Consider the following 18,334-nt stretch of genomic DNA (forward strand, 5'->3'; position numbering starts at 1 on the left):
AAAAGATCTGTTTTTACAGGTTTTCTCATCTTCTATTAAATGATCAGGAAGCTTTGTATAACTCAGATAAAACAAACAACATACCTGAATATTTCACTATATTCCATTATTTGTTCATTCTTGCCTTTGAGGAATTTAAACAAAAATCAAGCTACACCTTTTTAATAGTCACAACACAGGGTTTTATTGGAACAGAGTGGGAAGAACTTGAAGCAAGAAAATCAAGTTCAAGGGCAACCTCATGAGTTCTCTTTGCCTTCTGGTTTGGTCATAGTCTCCAGTAAAGATATTTGGCATGGCCTATATTGGAACAAAACTTTCCATTGTATCCAATGGCTGGAATGTCACTTTTTTTTTTAAATACAAATTACAGTATTGAATGGCCTCCCTCTGGCCCCTTTAGCCATATATATCTCAGCCGCCAGCATTAAATCTTATTCCACCAGAGAAGCATATTCCAGGTATGCACATGTACTACTTACTGTCTTCTAGTAAAAGCAGCCTTTTAAATAAGGAATAAAGTATTTGTATTTCAAGGTTAAGTCATTACACATTTTAGAAGGGTAATGACATGAGTCAATTTTATAAAGAGTTACTCTGGTTCTTCCATAGAAAATGGATTCCAAGAAGTAATGAACAGACATGGGAGACCAGGCAAGAGACATTGAAATAATCCTGACGATAGTGGGAATTTCATAGAAAGAGGTGGCTTTAGAATTGATGAGAAGTAGACAGACTTGGAACATATTATGGAGCAGAATTAGAAATAGGGAGTGAAGGCAAAAGAGGAGGTGAGGTAAGAGATGGAGTAGGTAACTTCAGCAGCCAATTCTCTTGGCATTCTTGATGAACCATTATCTTCCATGGCATCTTGGTTTATTTTGAAAGACTACTGGTATTGCCTGACAATTAATGTTCTTGGTTCAGTCTTGACCTTGATTAAAACTTACCTCTACCCATAAAATATATTTCTCTGTTTACCAGACAGATGTGTACCTAATAGGGGAAACAAAACATCCATCTACCCATCTGTCTCTCTACATAAAAAATCATCTTTCAAGGACTATCCACTGTGCATTTGGAAACTAGGTCTATCTCATGCAAAAGTTTTTGCTCTTTTCCCTAAACTCTACTGCCTCCATAGCAATAGGCACAAGAATTTATCACAGATTATAGGAAATATAAATACACAAGAGAAATCCATTTTTCTTGATAACTTATAATCTTACAGGAAAAATATCTTTTTTACTTCATTATATGGATAAGTAAAGGGCAAATAAATGATTAGCTTTTAAATTTTTTTAAAGAGGATTAGAAGAAAAGAGATATTTCTGGTCAAAGGAGAAAGTAAAGGTTTGATCTAGAAAACTTAAATTAGTCTTTGAAAGTTGAATATAATCTGGTAGGCAGAGAGAAATTTGGTGGGCATTCCAAATAGTAGGACCCATGAATAGGAGAAATTGAAGAATTTGTGTAAGAAAAGCAAAATATAAAAGGACTTAACAGTTGTTGGGAGATTACTATGCTTCCTAAACTCTGGCACTTCTGAGTGCCACATTATAATCTATTTAATCTGCATAGTGCTGAGACAGGAAAATACCAGTATCTTCATTTGTACATATGAGAATTAAGACTCAGAATAATTGAGACAGTTTTTCCAAAGTCATGGAAAAGTAAAAGGTGTAACTAGGCTTTGCTCTTCTGTTTTCTTAAGTTTAGCAATAACTTCACCATGCTAACGCTATTTAGAATAAAAGTGGTCTGGGGCTGGCTTGGGAGGGATTTGGGAAGACTAATGAATCTGGTAATAGAAATACATTGAAAACTTAAAAGCAGAGTAAAAATTGCTTTTGATTGTTTTGTTTGTAGTTATATTAGCATGTTGAGAAATAGTTTCTGCAATAACTGGGCTTATCCCTTAGGTAAATGTTTAGAATCATTTAGATATAGAACGTTCTGGAAAATGTGTTTAACCAGTCCCATTATTTTAGAATTCCTTTCTTAGAGTTGATACTATAAGCAATAAGAAGCTGTAACATAGAATCCATAGCATAAGGGGCTTTAAAGTTTCAATGCTACAAAATAAATGATCACTTCTTCTTATCACTCCTTTTTAGAAGAGAGAGAGTGATTTTAAGTCAAAGCTTTTTCAAGGAATAATACTTGCTCTCTGGCTCCAGTAAATATTTGTTAATTTTCTACTATGTATTAGGGAAGCAGACTTAATATTAAATACTTGCTCTTAAGTCCTTGACAGCTTGGTTGAAAACAAAGGTGTTTTTACTTTAGAAGTTATTTGATGCCATAATAACCATGATGGTACTTCCTGGGATTCTCCACAGCTTGCAAAGCAATTGCACTGATATAGTATCAATAAATTGTGACAACATCCTATCTATTGGGTGGATGGGGCAATGTTATCATCCCCTCCTGCAGAGAAGAGAGCACAGTTTCCCCCAACCCACGCAGGTCATTGTGCAGATACAGGACTAGAAGTGAACCAGAACACAACAGCTGCCTCTTCCCAAATCACCAAGGAAGAAACTTCAGGAACAATGTGCCAGCTTGGGGAGAGTTAACTGTATGTGATTGGATTAATAGGAAGCAGGTTTTGAACTGGGCCTTGAAGAAAGGTGATATGTAGGAGCTAGAAGAGGGCTCATGACCTGGGAGACCACTTTTATTCTATATGGTTTTAGCATGGGTCTCTTCCATTGACTGGCTTTGACCAAGAGTCTTATTAATGTTACAGTAAAGAATGCATTACTTTCTCATGGGTCCCTTCCAGAATGCATAAAGCAATAGCCACAAAGTCACTATGGGGAGGAAATTGACAGAAAGGTTTTACAGAGGAAAGGTTGGCTTTAAGGCTTTAAATATCAAAAAAGCCACACACAATGGAACACACCTGTAATCTGAGCAACTCAGGAAGTTGAGGCAGGAGGATAGAAAATTTATTGCCAGCTTCTACAACTTAGCAAAACCCTATCTCAAAAAAAAAAAAAAAGAAGAAGGAGGAGGAGGAGGAGGAGGAGGCGGCGTCGGCAGCAGTGGAGGAGGTCACCTGGTAATGTAGCTCAGTGGTAGAGCACCCTAGGTTCAACCCCCAGTACAGAAAGAGAGAGAGAGAGAGAGAGAGAGAGAGAGAGAGAGAGAGAGAGAAAGAAAATCTGCTACAGTTCTAGTCAGCTTGTTTTGCTTCTGTTACTAAAAGACCCAACCAGAACAATTTTGGGGGTGGAAAAAAGGTTTTTTGATGGCTCACGGTTTCAGAGATCTTAGTCCATAGAAGGCTGTCTCCATTCCTCGGGGCTCAAGGTGAAGCAGAATGTCCAGGAGGAAGAGTGTGGCAGAGGCAAACATCTCACATGGTGATCAAAAAGCAGAGAGAGAAAGAGAAAGAAGAGACAAGGAGGGAGAGGAGGGTGAGAGGGAGAGGGAGAGGGAAGGAGAGAGGAAGAGGGAGGGGGAGGGGGAGGGGGAGGGGAGAGGCAGGGGGAGAGGAAGAGGGAGGGGGAGGGGGAGAGATACAAAATATATACTACAAAGCCAGTCCCTGAAGTCCCACCCCCTCCAGCCACACCCCATCTGCCTTCAGTTACCAATCAGTTAACCCCATCAAGGGATTAATTCACTGATTGACTTAAGACTCTCACAACCCAATCACTTCTCCTCTGCATCTTCTTACATTGTCTCACATGTGAGCTTTTGGGGAACACCTCACATCCAAACCAGAAGAGCTACCAACTACTCCTGGATTTTTAAATTAACAACTTTCACTCAAGGTTTTGAAGTCAGGTATTTTCCCCCCTTGGGTGGCCCTCACCCAAGTAGAGCTAAAAAACTTTCCTTGGATTTTATCAATCTTTCCTCAGAACATTTCCAATATGTTGTATAACACACTCTGGTGAGCGATTTCTGGGCTATTTCTCAGAATTACCTTGAGATCTCTACAGCAGCTATGCTCTGCTAGCCCCGCTGCCAGACTGGGGCAGCAGGGCACAGCCGTGGGACCAGGAAGCATAGCCCGAGGAGCACTCAGGCCTAGCCTTCTCTCAGCAAGTGTAACTTCCACTGGCGTTGTTTGCATCTGACAATATCTCCATCAGGCCAGACTGTATTCACTTTTGCCTCTCACCCTGTCAGCCTGCAGAACAGTATGGTCCCCCATCTTCCAGCAAGAGGAGAAGGTTATCGCTGAGCCAAGTGAAGAAGGAAAAAAATGTGAGACAGTTGTCAAAGTTAGTAAAGTAGGAAGATCTGGGCCAATGATTCAGGGATCTCCAATGCTCGATGGAGTTCTACCTAAGTCAGAGGAGGAAATAAAAGAAACATACTACCAACATAATAGTTTGTGAAGTGTCAGAATAACACTCTGAAAGTAATGGGGTGGGAGAGGCAGAGAATTCTCTTTGATGGGGTTCAGATAAGACCAGGAAGAACTAAGTGTTTCCCAAGAAGACTAAAATAAGAATATGTTAGTACCAGGTGCAAAGCAAGATTGCAGAGAGCTTTATTGCCAAGTAGGATCATTGCAGGTGCGCATAGCAGATTGGACCATATCCATCCTCATGGTTCAATGTCCTGGCATAATTCTGGAACTGGAAGTGAGATCAGAGAAAAGAGAACTTACCACTAGCTATAATATAGAGCACATCCCATAGGTCAAAGTGGGATAGTGAGATAGCCAGTGTTAACAGCATTAGACGGCAGGAGTTGGGAAACAACTCAGGAATGCCAAAGGAAGACATACAGTAAGGATAAAGCTTCAACTGAACCAAAGATAGAGATACAAAGCATAACATTACCGGGGAAAGATAAGTGAGCATAAAACTGGATGCTCTTAATAGAAACAGAATGAATAGAGCAAAGAAAAACTCTCACTCTTTTTCTTGCAGGTAGAGGTATAACTGGTGAATGGGTCCACATAAACAATGGAAGTTCACTCCCAAGAGGACGAATAGTTTAGTAAAAAAAAAAAAAAAAAAGCACCAGAAACCTCTAGTATGGTATGAGGACAGTTCAGAAGGTTTGAGGTGGTTAGGCCTAGAGAAAGAAAGGAAGATTCAAAGAGAAAAATGACAGTTATCTTCAGATAGTGGGGGTGACTATTGCCTTGCAATTAAAGTTATTGTTTCTACAAGATTATAGTTTCCCAGTGTCCAAGTTTAGTCTGCTAAATGTTTCCTTGCATTTTCCTTTAGCTTCTCAACCCTCCAGTTTTTGTAATTTTGTGATGTAAATTAAATAATGGGCAGAAATCAATACACCTGGAGGTGGCAGAAGGAAATTAAGCTGGCAAATTCTCAGGAGAAAAGTAACCTGATTTGAAGACAAAAACAAACCAACCAACCGGGGCATTCCGAGCAATGTGGAGCAGAGACAATATGGGATGGAGGGCAGGAGGAGAATTATTTTGAGCATGGAATATAAAGAAACCCTTAGAAAATGGGAGAGAATATTGGACTCTTATAATAGTTTTGAGTCCTCTGTAAAGGTACCGAAGGGAAGAAAAAAAGTAGTGGAAAGTACATTGGATAAAGAATGAGACTTCATGGATTCGACTGTCAAGTGTACCATTCCCTGATGCCATCACCTTGGAAATCGACTTAATATTTCTCAGCTGAGTTCCCTGTGTGTGTTTATATACACATGGAAAAAAAAGGGTATATTATCTATTTTCTAAAAATTGCAGATCCAGTCATAGTCCTCCCCCAATGAATATGGCTCATGGTAAACCAATTTCTTGTCCTATATTCTAGACAAAGTCAAAGCCAAACGAATTAAACAGGTGATTTCTTAGGCCACTGCCCCAGTAAATGCCAGTCCCTTCAGCTATCCTGGTGTGTGAGGAGTCATTGTCAACAGATGGCTTTGTGCCAGGAATTCACTGTGCATAATATCCTAAGTTGTATTTCAATTTGTTGATACAATTTTATTTGTCTCAACTGATTTTAGGTCATGGCAAGTGAGACTACACCCAGTTAAAGTTAAGCAGCTTAGGTCAAATGTAGCTAGTGTCCTAGGTTGCATCTCTGTGAGGATCCATTAGCAAACTCAAAGCTATTTCTTAAAAGAAAATCATTTGTTTCTGAAGATGGTTTATTTGGCTTTGCTCCAAAATGCTAGGGCACTCAACTAAAATTTCCCATTGAGTTCCTAATAAGCCCCGCAGAGCATCCTGATGTGCCTTGATGTTTTCAGCAGCACTGGATTCTCTAGGTTATGAAATTCAAGTAGCAGTACTGCTGGTTTGCAAGTTGGACCACCCATAGAACCTTCTCTTTCTCAAGGCTATCAGCACTGTGGGCAAATAAGTTGAAATAGTGGACTTTTGTGTTATATAGGCTGCTTCCTAAATGCAAACAGCATCATTAAATATTGTGCTTCTGTCTTGATGAGAGAGGATGTGGTGTGCTGCACCTTGAATTTCTCTGGGGAAGATATTTACTCAGATGCTCAAGTAATATCCCAGCATCTGCCCTGAAGTGGCAGCACACACATGTCTCATAGAACAATGTAGGACACACCTACTTCTTGTCCACCTTGTCCTGTCAATCAACATTATGCCATCAGTTGGGCAGACTAGCATGCTTATTGAGTAATTATGCAATGAAGAAAGCTTCTGAGGACAAATTCAAGCATATCACCATAATATAGTCCAGAACGAGATGGTATGGCACACTGATATCCTCTTCAGGAGCAAAGAAATGCTTTCTGATGTCTTCTGTTTGTTAGGATGGGGTGGGGGAGTAATGGAGAACAGGTTAAAGCTAGATAACTAAAGAACAGGAGCCAAAACCTGGAATAATCTAACAATCATGGTACTATATCTCAAACTATCATTACAATAGGAGCAATTATTTCATAACATTTACAGTGATAATCCATTTCCATTACCTAAGATCCTTCAGTCTCACAGGAGAGTTAACTAGAATATAATAGAAATAACCATTTTTGAGTCTTTCAGGCTTATGAACACAGACTAACCTATGCAGTTATTCTAGAGATATAATATTTCCTTTCATTCTAAAGGCTTCTGCTCAGTTTTTAATAGTTATGACTCCATAAGTCAGGAGGCTAAAACGGGAATTATGCTTATAGTTTAATATATATCTTTTCTATCTATTCAGTGGTGACTTCAGAATGAATTGGTGAACCTGCTGTGCCCACTATGATATGATGTCAAGAATTTCCTTTATCACCAGATATTCATCAGTATCATCTGTGACCTCTAATACTATTCTGAATTACCAGAGATAGGGTGTTTTATAGAGCTAATATCCAATAATTTACTCAAAGACTAGGTTTTTTCCTAATAAGGCCCAAAAAACTTGCATTTGCCAACATATCTCTTTGTAGAAGATTGAAAAAATTTGTTGTGAATATTTGGAAAATTATTTCAGAGTTTGTTGTGATTTAAATGTTTGTTTCCTCCAAAACTCATGTGGAAATTTAACTGCCATTGTAGTAGTATTAAAAAGTGGAACATTAGGAAGCAATCAGACCATGAAGATTTCACCCTCATGAGAGAAACTGATGTTATTAAAAGAAGATACTTGGCTCCTTCTTTCCTCTTTTTCATTCTTGCCTTTCAGCATATGATGGTGAAACAAGAAGATGCTCATCAAAGGGTTAGCATCTTAATGAACTCCCTTGTATCAAGAACTGTGAACCAATAAATTTCTGTTTATTATAAATTATCAAATATTGGGTATTTTGTTATGATAACCCAAAATAATTGTCTAAGTCAGTGTTATGATTGGGATGTAATGTGTCTCCCTAGAGATCACATGTGAGACAATATGAGAATGTTCAGAGGTGAAATGATTAGATTATGAGAGTTGTGACCAAGTCAGTGGATTAATCCACTTGAATGGATTAATCCACTTGAATGGATTAACTGGGATGAAACTGTAGGCAGGTAGGGTGGGACTGGAAGAAGTAGGTCACTGGGCGTGTGCCTTTGGAGCACATATTTTGCCCCTGGTGAACAGAGATCTTCCTCTAGTTCCAGGCTGTTGTGTCCTGAGTTGCTTTACTCTGCTACACCATTCCACCATGATGTTCTGCCTCATCTCCAGCCCAGAGCTATGGAGTTGGCCAACCATGGACTGAAATTTCAAAACTGTGAGCCAGAATAAATTTTTCCTGCTCTTAAGTTTTTCTTCTTGGGTCTTTTGATCACAGAGATGCCAAATGACCAAAACAGACAGCATCTTTCTTAAGCAGGCTTAGAGTCCCCTTTGCTTGAGTGTTGCCGGTCAGGATTGCATGTTGGTTGAGGGACTACACTGAAGTTATCTATAGTGTTAATTCAAATCAAGCTTCTATTCATTAAGCCCTGCATTATCATTTTCAGGTCTGCAAATCAAGTATGATTTTACTGGAATAGCTACCCATTTCAGCTTTAGGAATCCAAATATCAATTATCCCTTGACTAAATTTCATGCAGATCAAATTATTCTGCTTACCAATTATGACCTTCTTCATATGGTATGGTAGCCTACCTATCTTGCTTCTGAACACTAATTATATGTCCCAAACAACATTCACACTGAGATTACAAAGTCATGTGAGTAGCCATGTAAGGTAGCACTTCCCCTGTTTATCCCAGTTAAAAGATGACAGTCACTGAATTACTCTTTAAAGCTGCTGGTGCTGCCATTATCTCTGTGTGTATGTGATTAATTTTTAATTTGTATTTTTCTATTGATTTAGAAAAAGAAAATCAATATGTAGAATAGATACTTGAAGTCTCATGTTTATTATAGTGCTATTCATAAAAATCAAGACATAGAAGTACTGTAAGTCAGTCAACAGATGAACAGATAAAGAATATATATACACAATATATTATATATATACACTGGAATATTCCTCAACCATAACAAGGAATGAAATCCCTTCATTTGTGGCAAGATAAATGACCCTCAAGGACATCATGGTAAGTGAAAGCTAGACAGAAAAACCAACACAGTATGATCTCACTCATATGTGGAACCTTAAGAAGTTGGTCTCAGAGAAGTAAAGAGTACAATTGTGATTACCAAAGTCTTAGAAGTATACAGGGTTGGGGGACAGAATTTGGGAGAAGTTGATTAATGAGTAAAACATAGGAGGAATAAGTTCTAGTGTCCTTCCACACAATAGGGTGCTTGCAAATAGTAATTTACTATATATTCAAAAGTAGCTAGAAGAGAGAACTTTGAATGTGTTTTTCCAACACAAAAAAACATAAACATTTGAGGTAGTGGATATGATATCCTAATTTGAACACCACACATTGAAGGCATGGGTTGAAATATCACACACTATCTCATAAATATGTACAATTATTATGTATCAACTAAAAAAAATCAGTTGGATTATTGAAGTCTTAACCTCCAATAGGTCACAAATTCTCCTTGTCCTAAAGGGGTGTTACCTTCTCAAATCATTACATTTTAGAGGGTCTCCTTACTATCTAAAACTGGTAACTCTTTTTGTAGGCTTTAGCATTCTTTCTCCTTCAGACTAAAGAATGGTGGCACCCCTACTTAGCTTTGTGCTAGTTTCTGAGAATACGTCATTTGAAAAATTTCCTCATAGCATAACTTTATAACTTTAAATAAAGTATATTTTCTAGCAAACAATTTTATTTTAAAAAGTTTGTAGCTAGATGGAGTGGGGAAAAATACCTTATTTGTTCCAAATCATTTCATTTCGCCTTCCTAAAATTTGATTGATGCCCAAATAAAATAGGGTAATTTTACCACATACCTGGAATACCATCTGTTGCAAAGAATAACACTCGGCAGCAATTCTGCAAAACTACATTCAGTAAGCAAAGTTAGAATCAACTCTTTCAAAGTACTGAGAGGACTGTCATAATTCAAGGGTGTTGGGGGCAACATATTCCTTTTAACTGTCATAGCGTGAGACATCTTTTTTTTTCCTCACATGAACTAAGGTACATGAAGGAATCTTTGCCAGCACATCTTCGTATACTGTTCTCATTCTCATTTGCCTGTGTGTCAAAGGCTTCAGAGAAAGAAAAAAAAAAAAAAAAAAGACTTTCAGTTGCTAGATGAAATCAGCCATCCCTACTTTTTCTCCATCCCAATGGGGAAACACTATTTCTAAGGTGACTCAGGTAGTCTGAGAAAGGGGCCAGCACCATGTCCACTCTAAGATAATTCATTTTAACATATATGATGCTCTTGCAAGTAGCTGGCACTCTCAGTTTGCTATTGATGTTTTGTTTTCTTTATCTCAAGGGAGGAAATAGGTCAGCCAGGCTGGACGTAAGCCTGTCAACGATTTGATTTATGGGGCCTGTGTCCTAGTTTCTCTCCCAAAACGTTAAACAAATAGGCTTTCATTCAATCATTACAGTTTTATTCCTTTGAGGTTTGGGACTTTTAATCCTTAAGACATTGATTAAATCCCTGTTAGTAGTCACAAGTCGTGTTAACAGTACACTTTGCAGAAATTTCTAAGACTGGATCATCAGATAAAGACCTGAGAGAATAAGGAATTTGGGTAGAAAGACAGACAGAAATTTGGGTTTTGCTGACTTCCCAATGTTTCCAAGGAACGTCTTTGGTAATGCAGTGTCTCAACACTTCTCTAGGGATCTTTAGGTTCCAAGAACATTTATTTGAAGTAGGCTGACTTAGGGTACATGCACTCTGCAGCTATAGAACAGGAATAAGAAAATCAATTTCTATCACTTGGGAATGAACCTCTTGACCTCGAGGGAAGCATTTCTCCCCAGGCAGACCCTCCACACCTTCAGCCAGACAGCTGGAGCCAATAGTATATTCTTGCTGTTACCCACATTGTGTGTGGCAAGTTTCTCACACTCCATTTCAAAGCCTAAACTCTTTTTTCAGGAATGACCTTTGAGGACTCTCTTCTAGGATGGTAGCCTTTTAAAATCCATAATAAAGGCCTGTCAGATACCGTGTGACACTATAACATATTACCCCAGCCTTGGGATCAATCATAGCCCAGGGCCTGAGATTCAATATATCTCGTTGAAAGGATGCAAAATTTTCAGAATACATTATGGCCAAGTTTGCAAATCCCACAGACATAAATTAGAAAATCTGCTTGATATACTTGCATGTCATCGAATCTCTGCTGGGCACCTTGTTGGGTATGAAGGCTACAAGCCTGCTTCTGAAGCCCCCAAATTGAAATAGGCAGCTCTACACACTGGTTTTGTATCTCCTGCAACCCCTGGGACTCTGGGATTACTGATCCTTGACCTCCTCACATCCTACTAGTTCTGCACGACTTCCAAGTGCTATTTCTTCATCGAGAAGAAGGAAGAATGATAGAAAACAGAAAAGGAAAAAAGTATATGAGGGGATAAACAAAAGCAGAAATCCACTTTTATCTCAATGAGGAGAAGTATGAAAGAAAAAAATGTTTTTCTCTGGGAATTTTGATTCGGTTACTATTGCACTATTTGTGTAGCCATTGCTCTTGCTTCTGATGGAGTTCTCTGGCTCAGAAGCTGCCTTCCTGATATTTTTCACTTTCAATTAGCTCAAAGGATGAGGTGTAATTTTACAACCTCACTGAAACTGTACCTCTCCCTCAGAGTTTGGGACTCTTTTAAAACTTCTCTGTGCTAGTCTAGAAGGGCACCGCTACAAGCTCAGAAATGTCAGAAATGACTCTGGGATTAGTGGGTGGTAGGAGATGAGGAAACAAAGCCAGAGCCACCCCCCACCAGTGACTTCTGAAAAGCACTTGTTCCCTGGAGAATATCACCCAGCCCTGTACTTCTCTGACTTCAACACCCACAACCTTCTTAAATGTCAGAGTCATCAATTATTTGGTGTTAATGAAGTCAGGGAGATGAAATTATGAAACTCGACAGGCAGCGTGCCTCTGTGTCACTGTTTGTGGGGCCTTGGCTGACGTGAATGACCCCACACAACGCCTGCTTGCAAATGATTACTTCTCTTCTGGTCCTTTCAAAGTTCAAAGTAGAGACATGATAACCCTTGCAAAGAAGTCATATGCCTCAAGGTTTTGAAAAGATTACAAAAGATCTTGCAAAATAAGGATATGAACTAAGCAAATGCATTTCTCTAGTGACTAAAGCAGTGACCGAAAACAGAAAATCATATATTTATGTCACTATAACTATGAATAAATAAGGTAAAAAATGCAGATGGAGCCACAGAGCTGATAGCCTTCTTGCAAATTGATTTATGTCTGAGGCAAAGAGAAACCAAATTATTCACAAGCAAATGCAATCAAACTACATGCTATGGATGTATATTAAGACAGCTTTCTCTAATTTACTCAGATAATCAATAAGTCTATAGAAAGTGCTCATCAAAATATGAGCTACCTGCCAAAAACTACGAGTGAGAGACCCTAAAATAACAGTGGCTCAACTCAAATAGTAGTGTGGTTCTCTCGTACATGGAAGTCTGTTTGTCTCTCTAGAGCAACATGAGGACCCAAGAGAGATGGACATCCTAAATCCTTCCATCCTGTGGCTCTGTCCTGTTGAGAGTGCCACACCTTTTGTCATAATCCAAGATAGATCATCACCACCTCCACATTCAAGCCCATGGGAAAGAGCACAAGAGGATAGAAAGGTCATGTCCATTCCCTTTGAAGCAGATGATCATGAGTTTGCTCCTATTCCATTGGCCAAATGACTACACCCTAGTCCAAGGAGGTCTAAAAATTTTAGTCTTCGTTTCGGACATCCATATGTGTCTAGCTAAAATTTTCAAGTGCTAAATCTAAAAGAAAAAGATAGAGAATAAAAATGGAAAGACAAATAGCCATCTCAGCCATGTAGAACAGCCTGAACCTACTATGAAGGTTCCACATCCCAGGTCCTTCTCCCTGCACACTTCTATGACCTGTCACTGTCTTTGAAGGCTTGGTGCTTTCAGGATGGCCCCTGCATATCCAGAGATACTGCTTCATTTATCCTTAAAGCAACTGCCCTACGTGGCCCCGTCCTCTCAGGCTTTTTCTCGGTATGGCTACTGTACATCAGCAATAGGAAGGCATTAACTAATGCCGTGACACAATATCATGAAAACTCACCTTGGAACTTTTCTAGGAAAAAGTGTGCCCTCTGGAGCAATGATACTTTGGGAATGGTCTTCTTCAATATTCCTGATCATCCTGAAAATCTTGTTTGTTTGACAGGATTTTTGGTAGGATTATTTTTAGAAGATTAAGGAGCTTTCAAAGAAGTGACACGTGTATTCATCATTGCTCAAAATTCATTCTGTTTTCCATTTCAAACTTATATTTGTTTATGCATATTATATATATGTACATAAATACACATATACATACATACATACATAACTCTACGCATTTCAAATGCTGGTTACTTTGCCATATCTATGTTGTTAAAATTATAATGCATACAAACTTGTCCATTTTTATGTTTCCGTGCTTGAAGACCTGGACGTAGAAAAAAATCTTTTTTTTTTCACCTTTTTTTTTTTTTGTTCCACATTTTGCATTCTGGCCTACAGTACAACCACACTAATCGCTTCAGCTTTGGAGTGATACAATGCATTAAAGTGGCTTTTATGATTGATTAAATGCTCCAGCTCTGCCACTACATTTAATCAATGGCAGCAACCTGACACAGCTTCATTGGCTCCAAGGCACTGCAGCTTAAGCTCCACACATTTTAGCTATTTCAGAACAAATTGTAATTTTTATAACTACAGTATTTTTTAGAGCTTCAGAGAGTAACAATTATTTCTAGGAAAATAGCATGGTCATTTTTATTCTAATGAATTGGAGTGCTTGACATTATTGCTAGGTATACCTCACTAATACCTTGACTTTGCAAGAGTGAGGGGCTTACAGGAAGTCTCCAATCTCAATTTTCTGTCAATTTAAAATTCACTAAAAATCAAATAAAAATGATATGTAAAAAATGGACAATGTATGAATTCCCCTATCACCAACTCCCGGAAGACTAGTTAATCAGTTAAGATGCTTTTAGAAATGCAAGCAATAGAAATCCAATTCAAATTAGTTTAAAAAGTCAGGAACTTTATTGACTTCCTGGAATTCGGAGGTAGGTAGGATTCCAGAATCCTACACATTGGCACGTTTGGGACTCCTTTTCTGTGAGTCTTTCCTCTTCTCACTATGGACTTCTTTCATGTTGGATTTCCCTATGGGCTTTGATAGATGCCAGCAGTCACCGAGGCCAAGATTCTTCCTTCATCTGAGAAAGAAGAAGAAATGGATTCTTCTTCCCTTTCTCATAAGACCAAAACCTTTGCAAAAGCCTCCAACTGTTTTATTTTTAAATCTAAGAGGACAGAATTGGCTCATATGTTCATTTCCAGACCAAACCTCCAGCAAGAGATCACTGGATGTATTTCACTAAACAGAGTCCATCTTTGAAACCTGGAGTGGGCTCAGCTTTATCCCAATTAACATTGCTGCATAAGGAAAAGAGAGCAAAATCTAAACTCCATCAGGAAGGAAGAAATGTATATTTGGGTAGCAATCGAAAGTGTTCACTGCAATAGATTCAAAATGGGTTTCCAGATGCATGAAGAGAATTAGTAAACTTCAGGTTAGTTGAGGAATTCCAGACCATCACACAATCGTTACAGATAGTCACTGACCTAGGCTGAGACCTTCTCTACCTTAGTTACCAGCCTTTCCTGAAACATCTCCCAGGTGCATAGACTAGCCTTGCGTCTGCTCGCTAGGAAGTTACAGGTTTGTTGCTTTCATTTGGTCTTCTGGATTGTGCCTTCACTCCTTTTTCTCCTGGCAGACCTTAAGTTCCTGAAGGTGAATTTAACACTTGTCTTCTGCCACACTGAAAAATGTTGCTCTTGGGCATCTCACATGTCTGGCCACCCTTGTTGCAAAGCATGGAGGGAACACTCACTTCCACGTTGGATCTCAGTAATAAAAGAGCAGTTGGACCACAATTTGTAGGCAATCTGGACACTATATTAATGAATGCAGCATCACATTATGTGTTTAATGTGTTAATATTATTTCATATTAAGCTCCTTGGGGAGTGAGGGGGAATGAGTTCTCAGATAATAAACTGCCTAAATGTGCTGAATAATGATACAAATGTCACTTCCATTCTTTCTCCCTCAAACTCGTGCTTAGTGGCCTCCTGAGAGTCATAACAATAAAACAAAGTTAAGAAGAAAGTTGGGGGGGAAACTTAGCAGATGTTTAGCCTATTTGAGCCAGGGGACATGTTCTCCTACAAAGGCCCCAAACAGCCTTCAAACAGCAATAAAATAAACCTTGTTATTGTAGCTGAAGGAATCGGCCTGAATTATTGCCCTGCAGGCATTAGGAATTAGAATATGCATCAATCTATTCCGTGGCCTTGAGAGCAGGTCTAACTCAATCTTTGAGAGCAGAGGTGAGAGGGAGAGACTGGAAAATCGTTATATCTAGCAAATCTCTGTCTCTCACTCCACATATTAGGGCGTCCTTCACACAAACCGTGGCTTCTGGGCAGAGCTGCTTACACTGGAGAATATAATGGCTCATCTCACTAAGAGCAATCTGTTCCCAGGTAGACAAAGAACACCCCTCTCCCACCAAATAGAGTTCTAATAATAGACTGGTCTGTAACAGCTGTGTTGACCAAGCAGACTACTGGGTGGGGACAATCCCACTTGATACTAGCTCTTCTGGCATGAATATTAGAAGACCACCTCATTCTGAAAGTTGTCTGAATGAATAGTAAATTATATAGTCAGTTGTTATTAGTGTGATTCCTGATAAAATTCAGAATGTTGGAAGTCCCGTAATAAGGCCTTGTCACAACCAGTAAGGCCCTTATAAAGAACAGGGTAATCAGGACACAATTCTTATTTGGCATATGGGAGAAAAAATGACATCAAACATCATCCAACTTGGTTAACACAGGACCAGATATAGAACTCAGGTGTCCTGAGCCTTATTTCAAAATCTTCACTAGAAAATGTTGTTGGATGCTGCTTTTAATCTTTTCCTTTCCTGCAACCAGGCTGAATAGAAAGAAGTCCAACTAAAGGTACCTTATTTTTTTTTCCACTGAATTCTTCCTTCTTTTGGATGAAAGATCATATAAAGAAACAACATGCACTGAGTTTTTTTCTTTCTGTTTTCTTGATAAAGTATAATTTATTTTTAAACATAATATGATGTTACTCTTTTATGATTATCTTTAATAATACCAAAGAATATTTGGGAGGATACAGGGAATGTAATAAATAAACATTTAATTTCAGAACATTATAAAGAAATGAATCAGTTTTTGTTCTTTGTGTCTTTAGAATGATGCTTTCAGTTTATTACTCTTCTCAGAATGCCCTTTCTTTGCTTCTCCATTAATCTAGATTGTTACATGTCCTTAAGGCTTCTCTGAAACTTTTCTCAGAGTCCTGGTCTATAGTAATTCTCCCTTTCTTCTGGATCTAAAGCACTTATTCTATTCATGGTACATATTTCTTTATAGCTTTCCACTGCTTATTTTATTGCTAAATTTTCTCCTCAATGAGATGCAAACCTTTCCAGAGCATGGAGTCTCATCTTGTACTTCCCTGTATCCATAGCGCTGAGCCCTGCATCTACCAGCAAGATTTTGAGAGCTATCTCTTGAATTGCAGTTTATGCCTATGGTGACCACGGTGATGATATTACTATCAAATGGATCTCTAATGACTGTCTAGTTTTTGCATATACATTACTCCCATTTTGTTTGATTAGCCTTGATCACATATCTTAAAGGAATTTTAAATCCTGCAAGTGAATACCTGTGTCTGCTTATAGAAAATTACATTCAAGCCTAGAGCTTCTCAGATATAGAGAGATGTTGACAAATTGCTACAAATGCAGTGGAAAGCTGCTGGATTGATTAAGGGGATGGAGGGTTTGATTTATGAGCAAACATTAAAAGAACTAAATATGTAAGGCTGGGCTCTGCAGCAATGCTGAGTGGGCCTGAGGGATCTGACAACTGTATATTAGTAGCCAGCGGATGAAAACAGCATTGCAAGAAGAAACGCTTAAATTAGAGAAAAGGGCCTTCGGTGACACTCAACAGGGATTTTAATTACTGGGGAATAAATGTCCTGATATATGAATTCAGTGCTTCTTAAGCTTTAATGCACCCACAAATCATCTAGGGATCTTGTTAAAATGTGGATCCTGATTCAGCAAGTTCATGGTCGGCCTGAGATTCTGCATTTCTAACAAACTCTCAAGTGATGCTGATGTCACTGGTCCAGAGGGCAAACATACTTAGTAAAGTCTTCTCTTTTAGAAATGTACAATGATGTTAAATGTTTAATTATAGAGTAAAACAAGTTTCAGAAAAGGTATGTAAAGACTAAATAAAGTATTCTGGAAGCTACAAAGAGGGAGTTAGCACAAACCAGCCCAAGCAGGGCAGGAAAATGGATGGTTTTCCCTTTCCTGCTTTCTGTGTATTTGGCACATCACAAGGAATTAATATGTAAAGTACCCAATGTCATTGCTTCCTTCACAAACTTCTGTTAATGCCAGATGACAGCATAGAAAGAAACCATATTTACCTCCAGGTCATGACTCCAGGCAGCCAAAAGTTTCTTTTTGCTTCCAAAATTACTCCTTCACCTTTTGATTAATGCCTGGAATACTTCAACTGATGACTAATTCATTCCTCTTGGTTAAAACTTTATCAGTTACTCATTCCTTACAATAAGTGGTTTTAAATTTTATATGTATATACAACCAGGGACTGAACACAGGGGTGCTTAACCTGTGAGTCATATCCCAGCCCTTTTACTTTTTAATTTTGAGATAGTGTCTCACTAAGTTGCTCAGGGCCTCCCTAAGATGTTGAGGCTGACATTGAACTTGAAATCCTTGTGCATCAGCCTCCTCCTGCTTTTGCTTCTGGGGCCTCTGGGATTACAGGCATGTACCACCATGCCTAGCTCCTGATAAATTTAAATGAAGAACAGAAAAATATCATAGGATGCTGAGCCCTGGAGGAGTAGACGAAAATGAGGAACATGAGGACAACCCACCCATTTCATACCTGAGGATGAAGTGCAAAGAACAGAGATCAGCTCATCATCTTCTTGCTGACATCTAGATTTCCAGATTTCCAGGCCAGTAGGGCCAGTGCACCAAACCTTCCTCTCTCCTCTCCTGGAATTCTTCATTGCTCAGGTCTTCATTTGTTTCTTGCTGTCATTATAACCAAGGTGTATCACTCAACTCTTAGAGCAAACCAGTTCTTCTCCCTCAAATTATGCATAATCAAATAACTTAAGGATAATGTTTCTCTAATCAAATATAACCCCTGAAAGAGTTTCCA

The sequence above is a fragment of the Urocitellus parryii genome, chromosome 13 (genome assembly GCF_045843805.1).
Source record: "Urocitellus parryii isolate mUroPar1 chromosome 13, mUroPar1.hap1, whole genome shotgun sequence".
NCBI classification, from domain to species: domain Eukaryota; kingdom Metazoa; phylum Chordata; class Mammalia; order Rodentia; family Sciuridae; genus Urocitellus; species Urocitellus parryii.